Source organism: Pseudonaja textilis, chromosome 1 (assembly GCF_049901715.1).
Source record: "Pseudonaja textilis isolate UNSWEBS1 chromosome 1, rPseTex1.2, whole genome shotgun sequence".
Taxonomy (NCBI): domain Eukaryota; kingdom Metazoa; phylum Chordata; class Lepidosauria; order Squamata; family Elapidae; genus Pseudonaja; species Pseudonaja textilis.
This window is the reverse complement of record NC_141990.1, coordinates 31,086,007-31,103,031: the sequence shown is the minus strand read 5'-3', so window position 1 is coordinate 31,103,031 and position 17,025 is coordinate 31,086,007. Positions and strand designations below refer to the sequence as shown.

The 17,025-nt window shown below is 37.0% G+C and overlaps 1 long non-coding RNA gene across 2 annotated transcripts in view; it reads left to right on the top strand.

Annotated features, from left to right (window-relative positions):
• LOC148127556 (uncharacterized) overlaps positions 1-17,025 on the top strand; it is a 76,609-nt gene that overhangs the window by 22,829 nt on the left and 36,755 nt on the right. For both annotated transcript variants that reach the window (XR_015742987.1, XR_015742986.1), the window contains 2 exons: positions 1,243-1,374; positions 14,983-15,209. This is a non-coding gene — a long non-coding RNA (uncharacterized LOC148127556). The remainder of the gene's footprint in view (positions 1-1,242; positions 1,375-14,982; positions 15,210-17,025) is intronic.

The window sequence follows — 17,025 nt, the reverse complement described above, 5'->3', positions numbered from 1 at the left end:
TTTTGCAAATGTGTATATATATGTGGGTGTATTTGTAAAACATATTTTCTAAATATATTTTCTTTCTAAGTATGATCTTGAAAATAAATATTCACCCTTCTCGTGTCCTCCAGGGATTTTGGGCAATTCCCATCATTCAACCAAGCCAAACATTAATTGTTCTGGTTGGATGTAATAGTTCAATACAGCTTGAGAGCACCAGCTTATGTATAAATTCATACAGTTGGGAATGAAGGACTTGTGGCCCTCAATCCTCAATCTGCACTGCCAGTGACCATCATCCCCTGTGAAGATTTCCATCAGTGATGCAAAGCTTCATAATAAAACATTTGAAACACATTTTAAAAATTCACCCCAGGTGAATAAAGTCCTTTGCCTGTCAGGCCACTGCGGAGAAAGGAAAAAAAGAAACACTACCAATAACTTTTTTCACAACACAGTTATCATTTATCCTAGTAGCAAAATCCATTCAACCTTGATTATATAGGTTATAGTCATAAAAGTTCAAGCAGCCATAAAAATTGCTGTTGAAGATAAATTAACAATAAGTAAAAACTGTAACCCAAACAAAGATCCAGGCTTCTAAAAAGTGTATCTTAAATTAATTTGAGACAATTAATTTCATAAAAGACCAGAGGGAGAAGAGAGGGAGCTGGAGGAAAAATAGAACTACCACACTCTGTCTTGATTCAGCTATCTTGCAGAGTAAAGGATAAAATCTGTCTTGGAGAATGTGCTCTTCAACACTGCACTTCTGATTGTATTCATGTCCCAGAACCAACTTCTTCTCTGGATGAGATCTTCTTGAGACGAACCCAATACATTCTGTTTGGTTCATGGGACCAAGTTATTCTATCACTTGAGATTCCAAAGTCTTGCAGTATCCAGCATCTGGATATGAATTTTGATGCACCATTTAATGCTATTTTTGTAACAATTTGGTCTGCTGTAGTAGAAACAATTATCTTATGGATGCCAGGCTAAGGCAGTTCATAAATTTTAATGCTTATTTTGAGTGGCAGGGGGGACAGTCTTAAGATCAACGCACACCCAAAACTGGTAAAATTGTCCTTCTTATAAAATTTCTGTTGATGGGAGCAGGAGTGAATTAAATGGGAGTGAATTGTATGAGAGGAAATGAGAATTTCCTCTGAATTTCTAATTGGGTAAGGATAAGAGGTAGAAGTCAGAAAGTGGCTGTGAGGCGGCTGTATTTTCTTTAACTGTTTTTTTTTTATAAAGTTGCTTGCAGGAAGTATCAAGTGCCCCAGAAGAATCTGCAAGAGGAAGGAATACGCCCAAGTCAGAGCAAGCAAGCAAGTTCACAGAGGGCTTTTATTCAAGATAAAAGAAATGACAGAGACCTCTGCCAATGTAAGGCAATATCTCTTCTCTCACCATCTGCAAGCAAACATTTCAATTTTACTCTCATAAAAAGTTTATCTCATTAATTCTTTTACTCCAGGGCAAAAAGACAATAGGGGAGGGGGAATATGCCTGTTTCAAAGTGAGTATACAGCATTTCCCATGCACAAGGGGCAGGATTTAGCCTCACTTTAGATAATAGGTCAACTTGTTACCTGACTCCCCCCTCCATTTCCTCACATTAACATTTTCCATATGGAGGAAGTGAGGGCTAAGTGACTGCAGACAGACACACTATTTGCCTTTCTGCAGGGATCCAATGTGCTAAATCTGTAGATGGACACAAGTTTGCTTGTGGCCACTTGAGAGTGAATACTTCTTTTTGCTTTAGATATCTAGCACATCTCTTCCAGGAAATCCTCTGTAATCCTGGATTTGGGATTCAATCAAATGCAATGCATAACACAGTGTTTCATACTCATAGACACACACATATGTTTTTGGCTCAATGTTTGAGGGATCCTTGGCAAATTGTCCTCTGATGGTCCTCCACTGATGTTAGTATCCTTCCAGCAGGCTTTTCTAGTGGTGGCAACAACAACAGTCTGATCAGCTACTCACTACTTTAATTTGCTGCAGTGTCCCTAATTGTAGAATTGCTGCTGGATATTGTGGGAAATTAAAATGGCATCTGCCAGATTCCCACTGGGGATCACTATCTTAATTTCCTATCTTGTCCCAGAGCAATGCTATGTTGGAGAATTGTAGTAAATTAAAATGGCAGCCTGCCAATGGGGGTTAACCAGAAGGCTCAAGACAAGCAATTTGCAGTCAGCCTTCATGTATATCAGCATAGATACATAGAAGACAATGAAGGAGAGAGACACAATAGAAATGAAAGTCTTCAGAAATTCTTCATGCACTCCCCTTAATGCCCTTGGAGCTTTAGAAAACACTTTCCTTTGTTTTCCTTGTTAATAATATACTGAAGGAGGATGGTTAGATCTTGGGCCTTTTCAGTGGTGGCACATTTACCTAACAGTGAATATTAGAAAAAAGTCATCTGAGAATAAGAGCTGCTAAACATAGGATCCATTACCCAGTGAGATTGTGGGAGCTTTTTCATAGGTAGCCATCTGTCTAGCAAGCTTTAATATGTACATCTTTTCATGGAGAAAGAGGAAGAAGAGGAGGAGGATTCAAAGGTTTTAGTAGTCCTCCTATGTTACTCTATGGTTCCAATACAGAGGGATGTTTAGAATAGCTCTTTCACTATTTTTGGATATTACCAACATTTCTTTACTTTCTTTGATGAGAAAATATTTAAATTTTTGAAAACGGCAAGAAATTAATTTGACTGTGTTTATAGGCTAATTTGATCTTTTAATCTTGACCGTTTCATTGTATTGTTTATATGCTTTTAGTTGTTTCCAAATCTACTTGGGTAAAACATGGATGACAGAAATATTTGATGAATATTGAAGTGAAATGAGTACAGAACGACTCAGTGGATGAACTTTCAAGTAAATGCTTATGAAATAGTGCACGGCATCTGATTAGAGAAGCTTGCCATAGGATGAATGGAATCTATAGATATGTACATCTGTGTAAGAAGTTTGTTTTTCCAATTTTAGGTCTTGCTATTGCTTTGCTACTCTGATGCTGCTTCAGAATAATTTTCTCTTCATTGCTTTCAACATCAAATAGCTTGCTAATCCCCTTTGACTGCACCGATTGTCACGTACATCATTGGTCACAGATATGTGTGTATAAACAGCTGGACAATAACAGTAGCAAAATATCCCTCCTTTTGCTTTCCAGTGACTTCTATGACTAGCCACTTTGAGAGTGATCAGTGAAAATAAGGCCTCTGTTCAGACACACAGTTTCTTATTTCTCCATAGGCCTCAGTTTACTTGATTGAATGATGAAGGGATGGACAAGTGTGAAAAGCACTGAGTATTTCACAGGGCTCAAAGGTGCAGGTTACTCTTTTGCTGTGGAATGACATGCTGTGGAAAACTATGTTGCCGCTGAACCCTCAGCAGCAGTTTTGCTGGATCTTCACATTAAAATGAAGGGTAACTGAGTTAAAAAGGATGCTTTTGAAGAGATGGAGAAAAATCTCCCAAGCTCCACTGTTGTGAGAATATTCAACTATTTAGAGACTTCTTGTTGCCAGTCTACTTCTGTACCATTATTTAAATCAGGGAAATTGTTGTATATTTATTTTTATTTATTTATTTGGTTTGTCAATTGCTTACAAGATCATAGATATAAGTAAAAACATAGTTACGAATACATGGATACATATAAGAAAAATAAAAGAAACAATAGGATAGGGATAGGATAGGATAGGGATGGTAGGCACGTTGGTGCACTTATGCACACCCCCTACCCTCTTAGGAAAGGGGTGAGGTCAATAGTAGACAATCTAAGGTTAAAGTTTTTGGGGTTTGGGGAAGAAACTACCGAGTCAGGTAGAGTATTCCAGACATTGACCACACTGTTGCTGAAGTTGTATTTCCTGCAGTCAAGTTTGGTGCGATTAACCTTGAGTTTATATCTATTGTTTGCTCTTGTATTGTTATGGTTGAAGCTGAAGTATTCATTGACAGGTAGGACATTGCAATGTATGATTTTATATACTATACTTAGATCGGACTGAAGGTGGCGTAGTTCTAGGTTGTCTAGGTCTAGAATTTCAAGTCTGGTGGCATAAGGTATTCTGCAACGAGTAGAGGAGTGGAGAACTCTTCTTGTGAAATATTTCTGGACTTTCTCAACTGTGTTAATATCAGATACATAAAGTAGGTTCCAGACTGATGAGCTGTATTCGAGTATTGGTCTAGCAAATGTTTTGTATGCTCTAGTTATTAGTTTAATATTACCAGAGGAAAAGCTACATAAGATTAGGTTAACAACTCTTAATGCCTTTTTGGTGATGTAGTTACAGTGGGCTCTAGCACTTAGATCATTAGAGATGAGCACTCCAAGATCCTTGACAGAGTGGATCATCAAGGTCTTGACTATTCAGCCTGTATTTTATTTTTTGATATTTTTGCCAATATGTAAGACAGAGCATTTATTTGTTGAGATTTGAAGTTGCCATTTGTTTGACCATTCTGATACATAGTCGAGGTCTTTTTGAAGGGTAGCAGTATTGACTGTGATGTTGAATAGCTTTACATCATCAGCGAAGAGAACGCAGTTGCTCTTAATATGATCACAGAGGTCATTTATGTAGAGTATGAAAAGAGTTGGTCCTAGAACACTGCCTTGGGGGACACCACTGTTGACAGGTACAGAATTTGATAGGATGCTCCCAATTTTGACCATTTGTTGTTTGTTTGACAGGAATGCTTCTATCCAGTTATGCAGGTGTACAGAGATACCACAAGATTTTAGTTTTAGGAGTAGTTTGTCGTGTACTACTGAATCAAAGGATTTACAGAAGTCTATGTAGATTGCATCTATTGCTTTGCCCTGATTGAGTTGTGTAGTCCATATGTTTTTGCGGTGTAAAAATTGCAGATTGAAGGATAGTTTTTTTTCTGAAACCAAATTGTTTATTAGAGAGTAGGTTGTTTGTTTCTAAGTGCAGGATAATGGATTGGTTAATAATTGATTCCATGACTTTACAGGTGACGCAGCATAAAGAGATTGGTCTGTAATTTTCAACTAGGCTGGTATCTTAATGGATTAATTGAATAGGAAATCCCAGGCTGTCAGAGATCCTATAGTGAATACAACAATATATTAATGATAAAGACACAATCAGATTTGACTATCCCATGTCATCATCTATTAAAATCAGCAATTCTTTAATTAAAGGATTTTTAAAGACTTTTCGGATGTCATGTTAATTTTTCAGGTGATACTGGAGAATACCTTAATTAAAGGATTAAATATTATTTTATTCAATTTTGGCTCCATGTTTCTTAAGATCAACATTCATAATAGGTTGTTTCCATCTATACAGACTTTTTAAAAGTATAAATATTGATTATTAATGATTAACATTTTGTATCTTTCTTTAAAATTATAAAATGTATTTATATGTACTCCTAAACAATGTATGTATTCAGTTCTCCTTTATGTCTATTTCACTAATTTAATTTGTTGTTCTAATGCAAACTATGTTCCCTGCATCACTCCTGCACAAAGCCCAATCCATCCCTGTTGGTGTCACAAGAGTAAACAGATCTGCTATTTTTGAGGACACTGGAAAATGAAAGAAAGTAACTCATTGTGGATGAACAAATATTTACATTTTTTTTCAAAACATTGTTTTGATACTAATGCTTATTGTAGCATTTTTTAAAGATTAGCCTTCTATTGAAAGAAGCAGAAAGATTTGTCTTGATGATCAAGATATTGTGGCCACAGACTCTAGAAAACCTCTAGAAAAAAATGTCCCAATAAATAATTGTTCCAGCAACATCTGGGGACTAGAATGGGAAATGGCAAAAATTAAGAAGCAAGTCTTGTTATTGTGTCATATGGCAGGGAGAAAACAATGTACGGTTGTTTTAAAGAGGGAAATAGAAAGAGAGACTTGATTTACATGAGTTGAAGATTACTGTGATCTGCACATTTTCACACCATAATAAATACATTAGTCTATAGGTTGCCACAATATATTTCATTTTTTTCACTGTAGCAAATTAAAATGGCTGCATCTCAGGGTATTATTTTGGTTTTACTTCCCACAAGTCAGGGTGAAACAGAAGAATCCTATTTAATTCTGAGCATCATGTATTGCTAGTCAGTATTGGCAGTACTGGGATAAATGATAAAAAATCCAGTTTTATATGGTGCATCTTTATATGAGTCCATTATACTGTATATATTTTTGAACAAGCATTCTGCATAATGCAAAGCCTCTAATTTAACCTCCAGCAAAGCTTGCAATTTAATTTAGCCTTTTACATTAGCAAAGATGAAAATGATTTTTGTCTTCAAATTACATTGTAGTTTCTTATCACTGGACAATCTGTGACTTAAACTCCCACAACACTAGCATTCTCCTCTCTAACCTATTTTAGATGCAACACTGAGATTGAAAATTACTTGTAATTTCTGGATTGGAATGAGAAACCCCAATTCCCCACAAATTAATAGCTTCCCCAACTCAGCTCTTTAGGAAACACCAATTTCCTTCAACTTTGTTTTGGCCTAATGATTCTGGCCTGGTTCCTCCTGGTCTAACTTGGAACCAAACACATGGTTGCTTGTTAAAGTTAACATAGGGCTTTCTGACATTAATTAAATTAGAGTTAAATAAAAAGCTCAATCAACTCTTATCCTTGAGCAATGGATATGCTGAATGAAAAACAACCAGGAGACATTCTATGAAACTGAAGCTTTTGAGGTAGAAAATAAATGAGAAAGACTGACCTCAAAGTTTCTATTCCTTAAAAAAGATCCCTTTGACACCCTACTGCTCACTTTTTCTTCTTGTTAATATTTTGACTGAAAATTTCAGGAAGTGTCACTTGCAACAGAATATTTTTTCAGTTTTATATCACTGAAGGATTTTCTCTCTTTCCCCCTCCCTCTTTCTTGGTGCTGACTCTAATAGTAATGCAATGGCTGCTTCACCAACCTCTGTTATATGTCTCTTAAGGGAATATTTTTGTTAATTGCAAATATTTGATTGACAAACATGGGATGCAATTAGTAGGCAGGCACAGTAGGAGAGAGCAGTGAACTGGATCTCTGAACCAACAGCCTTCCACTCTCCCAGCTTGAGCTGAAATAGGCAAGAGCATTTAAACCATATGTTTACCTCAGACTCGTTCCCCCCACCCCATGCTAAAAAATTTCCCATTCCTCTAAACTGGCTTTGTTGTTGTTGTTTGCCACTTGCCAAGGGACTCCCTCCTTTATAAGCATTGTGTCAAAATAAAAACAGGAAATTCCTCATGAGCCTTAAACGTATGTTTGTAATTTTTGACTGGGACAATAAAATTTAATGAGAACAAAGGCTGTGCATGCTATACAAAGGCTTAAGGTGAAAAAGAGAATGTGATCTAATTCAACGTCTGGAGCACGGAATAACTTTAACTGTGCATTCTAATTGCACCCATCATTGTAAAGAATGAAATTTATGTAAGGAGGCACTGGCCATTAGATTTGAATCTTTATTCCTCATTCAATATTTTCTGCTACTGTTCTAAGGAAAAATCCTTTAAAAAAGAGCTTTTAAGATTAAATTATAGGAGTATCTTACGTAAACAATCACTGTAAGACAGCACTGAGAGACCATACAAATGATCATCTGTCTGAGGTTCATATTTGCACAGCCCAAATATAGCAATCCAATAGGAGGTTAGCAATTCAGTTGCATAGGACAGAATAAGTACTGTAGGGTGAATTTCCCTGGACAACCTGAATTCCTTAGAGAAAGGCAACTCTGAAATCCCTAAAATTGGCCATAGTTTTACTATAATAAAAGGGACATGGTGGTTCAGTGGCTAAGATGCTGAGTTTGTCGATCAGAAAAGTTGGCAGTTTGAATCCCAAGAGCCGCATAATGGAGTGAGCTCCCTTTACTTGTCCCAGCTTTTGCCAACCTAGCAGTTTGAAAGCATGTAAAAATGCAAGTAGAAAAATAGGGACCACTTTGGTGGGAAGGTAACAGAATTGTGTGTGCCTTTTGTTTTTAGTCATGTTGGCCACATGACCACGGAGATGTCTTTGGACAGTGGTGGGTCTTCGGCTTTGTAATGGAGATGAACAATTGCCCCCTAGAGCCGGAAACTAGCACATATGTGAGAGTGAAACCTTTACCTTTACCTTACTATAATAAAATACAACTAAAACATATATCCCTTTTTCAATCCATTAAAATCCAGAAAATCTGAACCCTGATGATCTATTATTATTGTCCCACTAACTGCAATCTTTATCCTTCCCAAAATGTCATGTTTAGCATCACTCACAGGAACCAGAGAGACCATCAAGAATTTATGAATAATACAAGAGTGTAGTGTCAAGAATAGGCTATATAAATAGAAGCTTCATATAAATAGAAAATGGAGCTTATTGATTGATTTTATTTGAGACTGCTCAACTTTAGAAAAACTTTGGGAAGCTTAAACTGTAAACATAATAATAATAAAGAAAAATTAGAATGTTCAAACAAAAATATCCCATACAACAAAACTCCAGTAGTGCTCCACAATTGTCCTATCCAAAGGCTTTTAGCATTAATTTGGAGCCAAATGAGTATTTTTGAGAATTTAGTGATTATTTGACCACCCCACTTATTTCCAAGCTTTCAAAGCATTTGCCAGCCTATCACAGCATTGGATCAGATTTATTCAATTAATCAATCAATTAATCAATCGATCATTTCAGGGCAGTGAACAAAATTAAAATTAAAATAATTCCATCAATATAAAAATTAAAATATTTAATTAAAAATTAAATATAAAAATTAAAATTAAAATAGTAGCTGAGAAAATACATTCCACAAATCAGTAACACAACCAAAACATGGGTTCCCTACTCATAGAAACGGGTCTTTAGGACCTTATAAATAGGTTATGGTTATTGAGCATATATTTCCTGCAGATTTAGCATTTGTTCGACCCAATTCCAAACAGAATCACAACATATAAGGAGGGATTAAGCCTTTCTTCTTGAGTAATTTAGTCACCCAAAATCACCCATGTGAAAGATGTAAGTGAAGTAAATATTCTAGTCAGGAGCAACTTGCACTATAATTTCTGATGAAGTACAGATCACTCTAAAGAAACAAGGCATTAGAGAAATTCCCCAAAAGAAAAAGTTACAACATTTTGAATTTCATTGTAGGTAGAAGATGGAGAAGAAGAGGGAAAGATGAATAATTTTTTACATGATGTAGAATCAAATGATACAGGTTTCTTCCTTTACTGGAATATTAAAATCAGGTTCATTTAATAAAATTCTATAGTGGGAAATTCTGGAGAAATAAACAGAAAGACATATTCATGAGGAGCATGGTTTTTTTGCAGAATCAACTGCCAACTTTACAACTTGATTATAGAAAATGCATATCTTCCTTTCTGAGGAAAAGATATAAATCTCAAATCTCTGTATTATCTGAAAACAATCAATCAGCACAGGATGTCCACAAAGATACATGTTTTTGTTTGTTTGGATGGGAATGCATGTGCTCATGCATTGTGAATGAATGGTATCCAAAGGGTAGGTTCATGGAACTCTATTTATAAAGTTCCAGGAAAATGACAAAATACATAAAGCACAAAAAATGATTTTGACACATGAAAAACTCTACATAAACACCAGAGGACAGCAAAAAGTTTGGATTGTTGGCATCTTTATTGATATCTAATGGTTCTCTAATGTTAGCAGGCCTGCATAGCTGGAACTTAGAGTTTATCTACTGCCCAGTTCCTGTATTGCCAGAATGAGTAGATATATATTTCCAGAGAGCAGAAATAAAGAATGTTATCTTCTATTAATCCCCTGGTCAGCCTCATAACAATCTGGACATGCATTTTTCTCTTCTACTATTTTATCATTTTCAATTCATATAGTAGAATGGTTTCCCCATGCATTAAAAAAAAGTCCAGTAGGAAAAACTATCTAGCTCAGGAACAAAAAAAAAATAAATTGAAAAAAACTCTGGTTTGTTTCAAGCTAAGTAGGTTCTATGTGCTAGCATGTCTTTATAAAGGGAATTATAGAATCTATTAGAAGGAAATTTTATTTTAAAAATTATCATTATACCAGCAAACATGTGCACCTTAACCTTGTATATTTAGATTTAGCTTAATTTCATGCATTTTATATTTGCATGAAATACACTATATTTGTCCAGGAAGACTCACCTACAAAAGGCAAAGTGATTGGCAATAACTTTCCTGGAAAAAAAAAAAGACGGGAGGGCATAGCACCAGGGGAATTATTTAATGGGAGGACATAGCATCCTGCAGTTGGGACTGAACAACAATTCTTTATCTAACTTATTTATTTTAGGCAGAAGATTGAATCCTCCCAGCTTGTTGCTTGGCTCCTGGATGTTTCATTATTTATTCCTTTATTTTAGGTATCAAATATATAGAGTATCCATCTCACTCATACAGTGACTTTGGAAGATGTATAGTTAAAAACCACTGTTGCCAAAGTGCCTCAACCTGGACAGGGTTTTGTTAAACCAATTTGGAGAAAAAGCCAGCAGAAGCATAAGATAAGAGAAGGCTAAATAGTTAAATGTGTATATTTCCTATTGCCCTAAGTCACATTACCAAAACAGTTTTCTTTTGGTCAGTATTGTTTATTGTTCTTTTCAGCCATTTATTAAAGCTTTGACCAGAAGAAAACACACACTAACCGCTACCTCAACGCCCAATCCCACCACCACCCAGCACAGATAAACTCCATGGCCAAAACACTAATTACTAGAACCAAACGCCTGGCAGACAAGACACACATTAAGACTGAACTATGCACCCTGATTAAAGTCAACGGCTTTCACAAAAGCAAAATCACTGGCTTAATCCACAAAAACACACTGAGACATAATAGAGACCCAGAAGATGAACAGACCTATGGAACAGCTGTCCTGCCCTACATAAGAGGTACTACAGTCAAAATTAGTAAGATACTACACAGATATCACATCAAGACTGCCTTCAAAACAGACAGAAAAATAGCAGCCATCCTTAGAAACCCCAAAGATAAAATTGACCTGGAAAACCAAGGCATATACGAAGTCCCCTGTGCATCATGCCCAGCCACATACATTGGACAGACCAATAGATGAATAAGTACCTGCCTGGATGAACACAAAAATGCAGTCAAAAAGCTGGAATACACTTCCTCACTAGTCCAACACATGGAAGCCACAGGGCATAGCATCAACTTCAATGGCACCAAAACCCTAGCCACTATGGAAAACCCCAGCCACAGAATCATCAGAGAAGCCATAGAGATTGAAAAAAGACTGTCAATCATTTGGAAGCCTGCACTCACAAACAAACAAATCTCCACACCACAAGCCAGGCAAACACCTGGGCACAGACAGATCCCCCTGATACCTCCAGCTCAAACACACCCCAACCAGGCACCCAGATGAAACCTAGCTTCCTAACTAATGATAGCCATCCATTTACCTGGAGACAAGCTGCACTAAAGGCCTCCAATAAAGTAACACAATGTTGCCAGCCAATCAAGATACAAAAAGAGCCAAAAAAACAGACAGAAGATATTAGAAACACCAATCAAGCAGAACATAGCAAACTCCAAGATCAATAAACACAGACACAAACACACGAAGCTGAATGCCATATATATATATATATATATCACACATACATACATTTACACACACATTTACACAAGATAAAAATGAACACAATATAAAAAAAGAAAAAAATCCAAGTAAAAGCAAAAAGTGCAAAAAAAAACTGGAAAAAAGAAAGAAAAAATATAAAAAGCGGCTTCCAATATTCACAGCCATTATAAGAACAAATATATATTTAACCCCTCTCTAAGGTTATGTCATGCTATTGTTTAATCTATTCTGTCTAATCATCAAAATTATAAATCACAAGAACATTTTTTCATTTTATGCAAAAATAAAATAAATAAACTGAGAGTGCTGCACTAATATTTAGAAGCAGGGCTCCCCTGAATTATTGAAAACTAGATCTATATAGTTTTTAGGATGCTATTGAAATTATTTTAATGTCTATGTGAGGAATGGAAGGATTTAAATTCCTTGCAGAGAGCTAGTCATTTGCATTATTTTAGAGTGTCACTGAGGCCACTTGGAGGTTTATCTGTGTACTCGGGGTCACCTGAGCAGTGCAATACACATTGCTTAGTTTGTATCCTTTGGGTGGACAAGTTTCTGCCTTAGGTTTAAAATGGGCTCATATATTGTGTTGGCTGAAGATCCTCCTGAGCTTTTCAAATGTTCATGCAACATGGTTTATGCAGTACAATGCAGTGAGGCATGTGCAGATCTGTACATTGGGGGGATGACTATGACTTCATAAATGCATGGCACAACATGGGAATTCACCTACTCCACAGGCATGATAATCCCATCCGCTTTTCTCTGGTCAAGCTGGGGAAAATGAGAAGTTTGATATGAGCCGTGGTGACGCAGTGGCTGGAATGCATCGCAGGCTAATTCTGTATTAGTATTGCAGGCTAATTCTGGTCACTGCCAGGAGTTCTCAAGGTTGACTCAGCTTTCTATCCTTCCAACATTGGTAAAATGAGGGCCCAGATTGTTGGGGACAATATTCTGACTCTGTAAACTGCTTAGAGAGGGCTGTAAAGCACCATGAAGTGGTATGTAAGTCTAAATGCTATTGCTAAGTTGCAGGAGTGGGATTCACATTTTTAAACAACTGGTTCTGTGGGTGTGGCTTAGGTGGTGGGCATGGCTTGGTGGTCATGTGACTGGGTGGACATGGCTTGGTGGTCATGTTATTGGCTGGATGTGGCCAACTCAATATCACTCACATTGAGGCATGCATCTCCTCACCTGGCCTCTCATGACTGTGGGGATGTTGCAACAGTCATAAGTGTGAAAAATGGTCACAAGTCACTTTTTTCAGTGCCATTGTAACTTTGAATGGTCACGCCACACAAGAAAAGTACCAGCAAAGGAGGGGAAAAAAAACTCCAGAGAAGTTCCTGAGATAGAAAGTCTAGTCCTGCCAAGAATGTAATAAGGGTTAACGGAAAGGCAGTTTCTGTAAGCAACACAAGAATGTTTCCTTCCTGCCTTCCTCACAGGATTAGGCCAGTAATTTCTTCTAACAACCGGTTCTCTGAACTGCTTAGAATGTTAACAACTGGTTCTAGTGAATAGGTGCAAACTGGTAAAATCCCACCCCTGCTAAGTTGACCAAAATAAAATAAAAATAAATCAGCTTTGATATATCTTTTCCCATTTCTTTTTGCTATTGTCATGGACAAAATGGCAGTGGTCATAAAGTATTTTAAATTTCAATGTGGATGCTTTTTTCTTTTTGAAATTAGCCCACTTTCTTTATCTATGGATCATAGGGTCATAAGACTGCAGCTTCTAACTATCTGTCATATTTTTTAAAAATGGGAACAAGAGAAAAATGAATTAAAAACAGTTCAAAGGAATAACTAGTGTACATGCTGTTGGAGTTGTGAATTAACCAAGCTATTACTGGCCTAACCAAACTCAAAATCTAATAATAAAAATGAATTTACAACTGATTTCTAATAAATGTATCTGTTATACCTTTTATTTCAGTCATTTTAATATTTTTATTAAGCATATGGTACTCATTTACATAGATAACTCAATAAATACATTCCTTTACAAAACAAAGCATGCTTACAAACAAGCTTTAAAATGTTGCTGCAGAGGCTATGAATTCATAACAAAGGCTGAATTTGGGGCCAAGCATTATATGTTTTATTTCCCTTTATTTCACATAAAATCATGCTTCCTTTTTTCTCTAATTCAACTGACAAAGACATGCACAATGAAGAATGCAAATCTTCCCCCCCCCACACACACACACAATCTATTGTTCCCACCAAGATTACTTGCAATGTAGAATAATTGAGAATGAATGTTCCAACTTAATGTCAAGTTACCTGCATTTTCCCCTCCTTCTGATACCAGCATCTTGTCTAGTAGAGTCCCAAATCATTTTCGCTTTGGGATAATGCTATTTGTGCTTTTGCATAATGAAATGTTTTCATACCCAGCAACCATTTCTGGCCCTCCATTGTTCCCACAGTTTAATAAATCAACCGTGGAAAAAAAAAATTACACAACTTATTATGGAAATCGAGTTGCAGAAACAGAACTCCCGCCCATTGCTCCCTCCCTCTTACAGCATCATTGCTAAACTTGCTTAAACCTCTGCCACTCAGATGATATTGCAATATTAACTCTCTCTCTCTCTCTCTCTCTCTCTCTTTCTCTCTCTCTTTCTCTTCCCCCCTCTTTCTGTCTACCCCCTCCTTTCCCCCCCTTTCTTCCTTTTTTGTCTCTGTGATGATTGTTTTCTGTCCATCTCAAACTGGGTGTCAGTTCATTTAGATTTACATTAAGTAGTAAATTAAAATGATCACTCAGCAAACACTCTCAGCTTGGGTTTTCTCCTTTCAGTTTGGAGTTCTGCGAGATGCTTGGTGCATTCATGCAGAAAATATTGCTGTCTAGATATTTGTCCTCTGGGTGATAAAAGAGGCATTGTCTTGGGACCTACTCAGTCCTCCAAGCTGATAGTTGCTGTGCATCACAGCTGTGAAGTGTGCTTTGTTATGTGTCTGAGGATTAGAGTTCAAGACCTTGTTTTTCTTGAAATTCCAGACTGATCAGAGCTGCATATGTTCAGGGAAAAGCTGAGGTCAATGGTTCTCTGTCCACATTTTACTAGATTATTCTTGGACAGAGTTCTTGGAGAATGCTCTGTGGCTGAAAGCTGTTCCAGGAGCTTTCCCCCCTTGGTTTCTCTCTCTTGTTTGTTCATTTTCAGCATCATACCACTCATGGATGGGTGTGTGTGTGTCAGGGGCAGGAGTTTTATCAATATGCATTTGAAACAAAAGGTGATAGCTGACTTTTTGTCTTTGTACTTTGAAATTATGCAGGAACTGCCCAGACTCCACTGTATAATATGTTTGTGCGAGCAAAAAAGCATGAAGCATGAAGCCGAAAGCACCCGCCTGAAGATGGCGAGTGGGACCTCATCGAAACATCACCAAGATACTCTCAATTTTACATGGGAAAAGACCTGAACACGCCAAGACCTGCATACCTGTACCCATGAAAATCTACACACACACACACACACATATGAATGACTGGCACAAAAGAGGTAATAAAATTTACAACCTTTATGATTTATAACCATGGACTACCTGTAGAACTATCTGTTCTAATCAGTTTAATAATCAATTTATTAATATATATTAAACTTATTTTGAGAACTGGTAGAGGGAATAGGAGTCACTGAGAATCAAGTGAAATATGAATTGCAGATTTCTTTTTTCATAAGTGTTCAACTTTGATCGCCAAGTCATAGTATTATATTTTTTTTATTTCTTATTATTGTTTCACTTTTATGTCTCCCATTATGTAACTTTGCTCCAGGAAGAAAAGTCCCAGTGATATTAGCTTTATGGAATTGCTGTAACAAAAGCAAAGAAACAACAACAAAAACTAAACAGAATTGGTTGCAGAGAATACCATTAGGAAGCCCAATACTGAAAACTAGACCACAAGGCATCCCAGAAATGGCCAATAGCAAATGTGTCTTGAAACCAGTGGTGGGTTTCAAAATATTTTCCTACCGGTTCGGAGAGTTTGCTTCACGTGTGCAGGGCTCAAACACCGCTCTTTGTATCAATGCTGGTGAGCTGTACAGGCACGTAATACACACACGTGCCAAATGCGGGCTTTGCGCCTCTGCACGCAGGGCTCAGACACTGCCCTCTGCCTCAATGCTGATGTTTTAGCTCAGCTGGGGTGTGGCAACCTGCTCTGCTGTGCGAACCAGCTGAGCAAATAAACAGAATATAGGAGAGGTAAGAGTGGGGCAGGTGGGCAGAGCCAGCTAGAGGTGGTATTTGCCAGTTCCTCGAACCAGTCAAAATTTTTGCTACTGGTCTGCCATAACCAGTCCAAACCAGCTAAATACCACCTCTGCTTGAAACCAAGAAAATAACTTTATTTATTTTTATTTATTTGATCTTTCAATCGCTTACAAGATAACAGGTATAAGTATAAACATAGTTATGAATACATGAGATGGATACGTATAAGAAAAAGAAAAAGAAAAAATAGGACGGCAGGCACAATTGGTGTGCTTATGCACTCCCCGTACAGGCAACTTGTGGATGAACAGGAAATCACAAGGACCTATTTCAACTCAAAGGATTCTTACTATTCTCAAAGGATTCTTATTATTCTTTCAAGACTCCACAGTTTTATTCCTCCCCTTCGATAGTCTTGCCCGCCCCCCTGAAAAATAATTGCATGGATGTGTCCATAAAATGATGACATATTTAACTTCACTTGAAGAATTTTACATTTTAACTTTGAACAATTTGACATCACAGAAAGCTTTGCCCCATCAATGTTTATATCTAACTCCAGACTGTATAAATACTTTTAAAAGTAATCTTTCCAATACTGCTTCCTGGAAGGTGTTCCTTTCGCATCTTTCCAGACTGAAAATTGCCCTTATTCTCCCAGTTACCAGTTCCTGAAAGGTACATCTCTTCTGGTTACTAAGTAGTCTCATGGCTTTGAGGTTTAAAAAGTTGGCATTGTCTGTTGAATCACTTTATCTAAAAGTTTGTTTTTTAAAAAGATTTCATAAGACAAGGCTTACCTTTGCAGAAACTATGATGGTTCATTTTCAGGAGTTAGTTCTGTTTCTTCATTTTTTTCAGGAGACATTAAGTTCCATGCTCTACTCTGGCATATTCTTGGAGTATCTAATACCATTTTTGATCTGACACATGCATGTTTAGTTATGTTTCTGGTACAGTGGTTCTCAATTGTATATAGCTTAACACAGTAGTGGGATTCAAAACTTTTTACTACCGGTTCTTTGGGCATGGCTTGGTGGGCATGGCATAGGTTGGTGGGCGTAGCTTGGTGAGCATGACAGGAGAAGGTTACTGCAA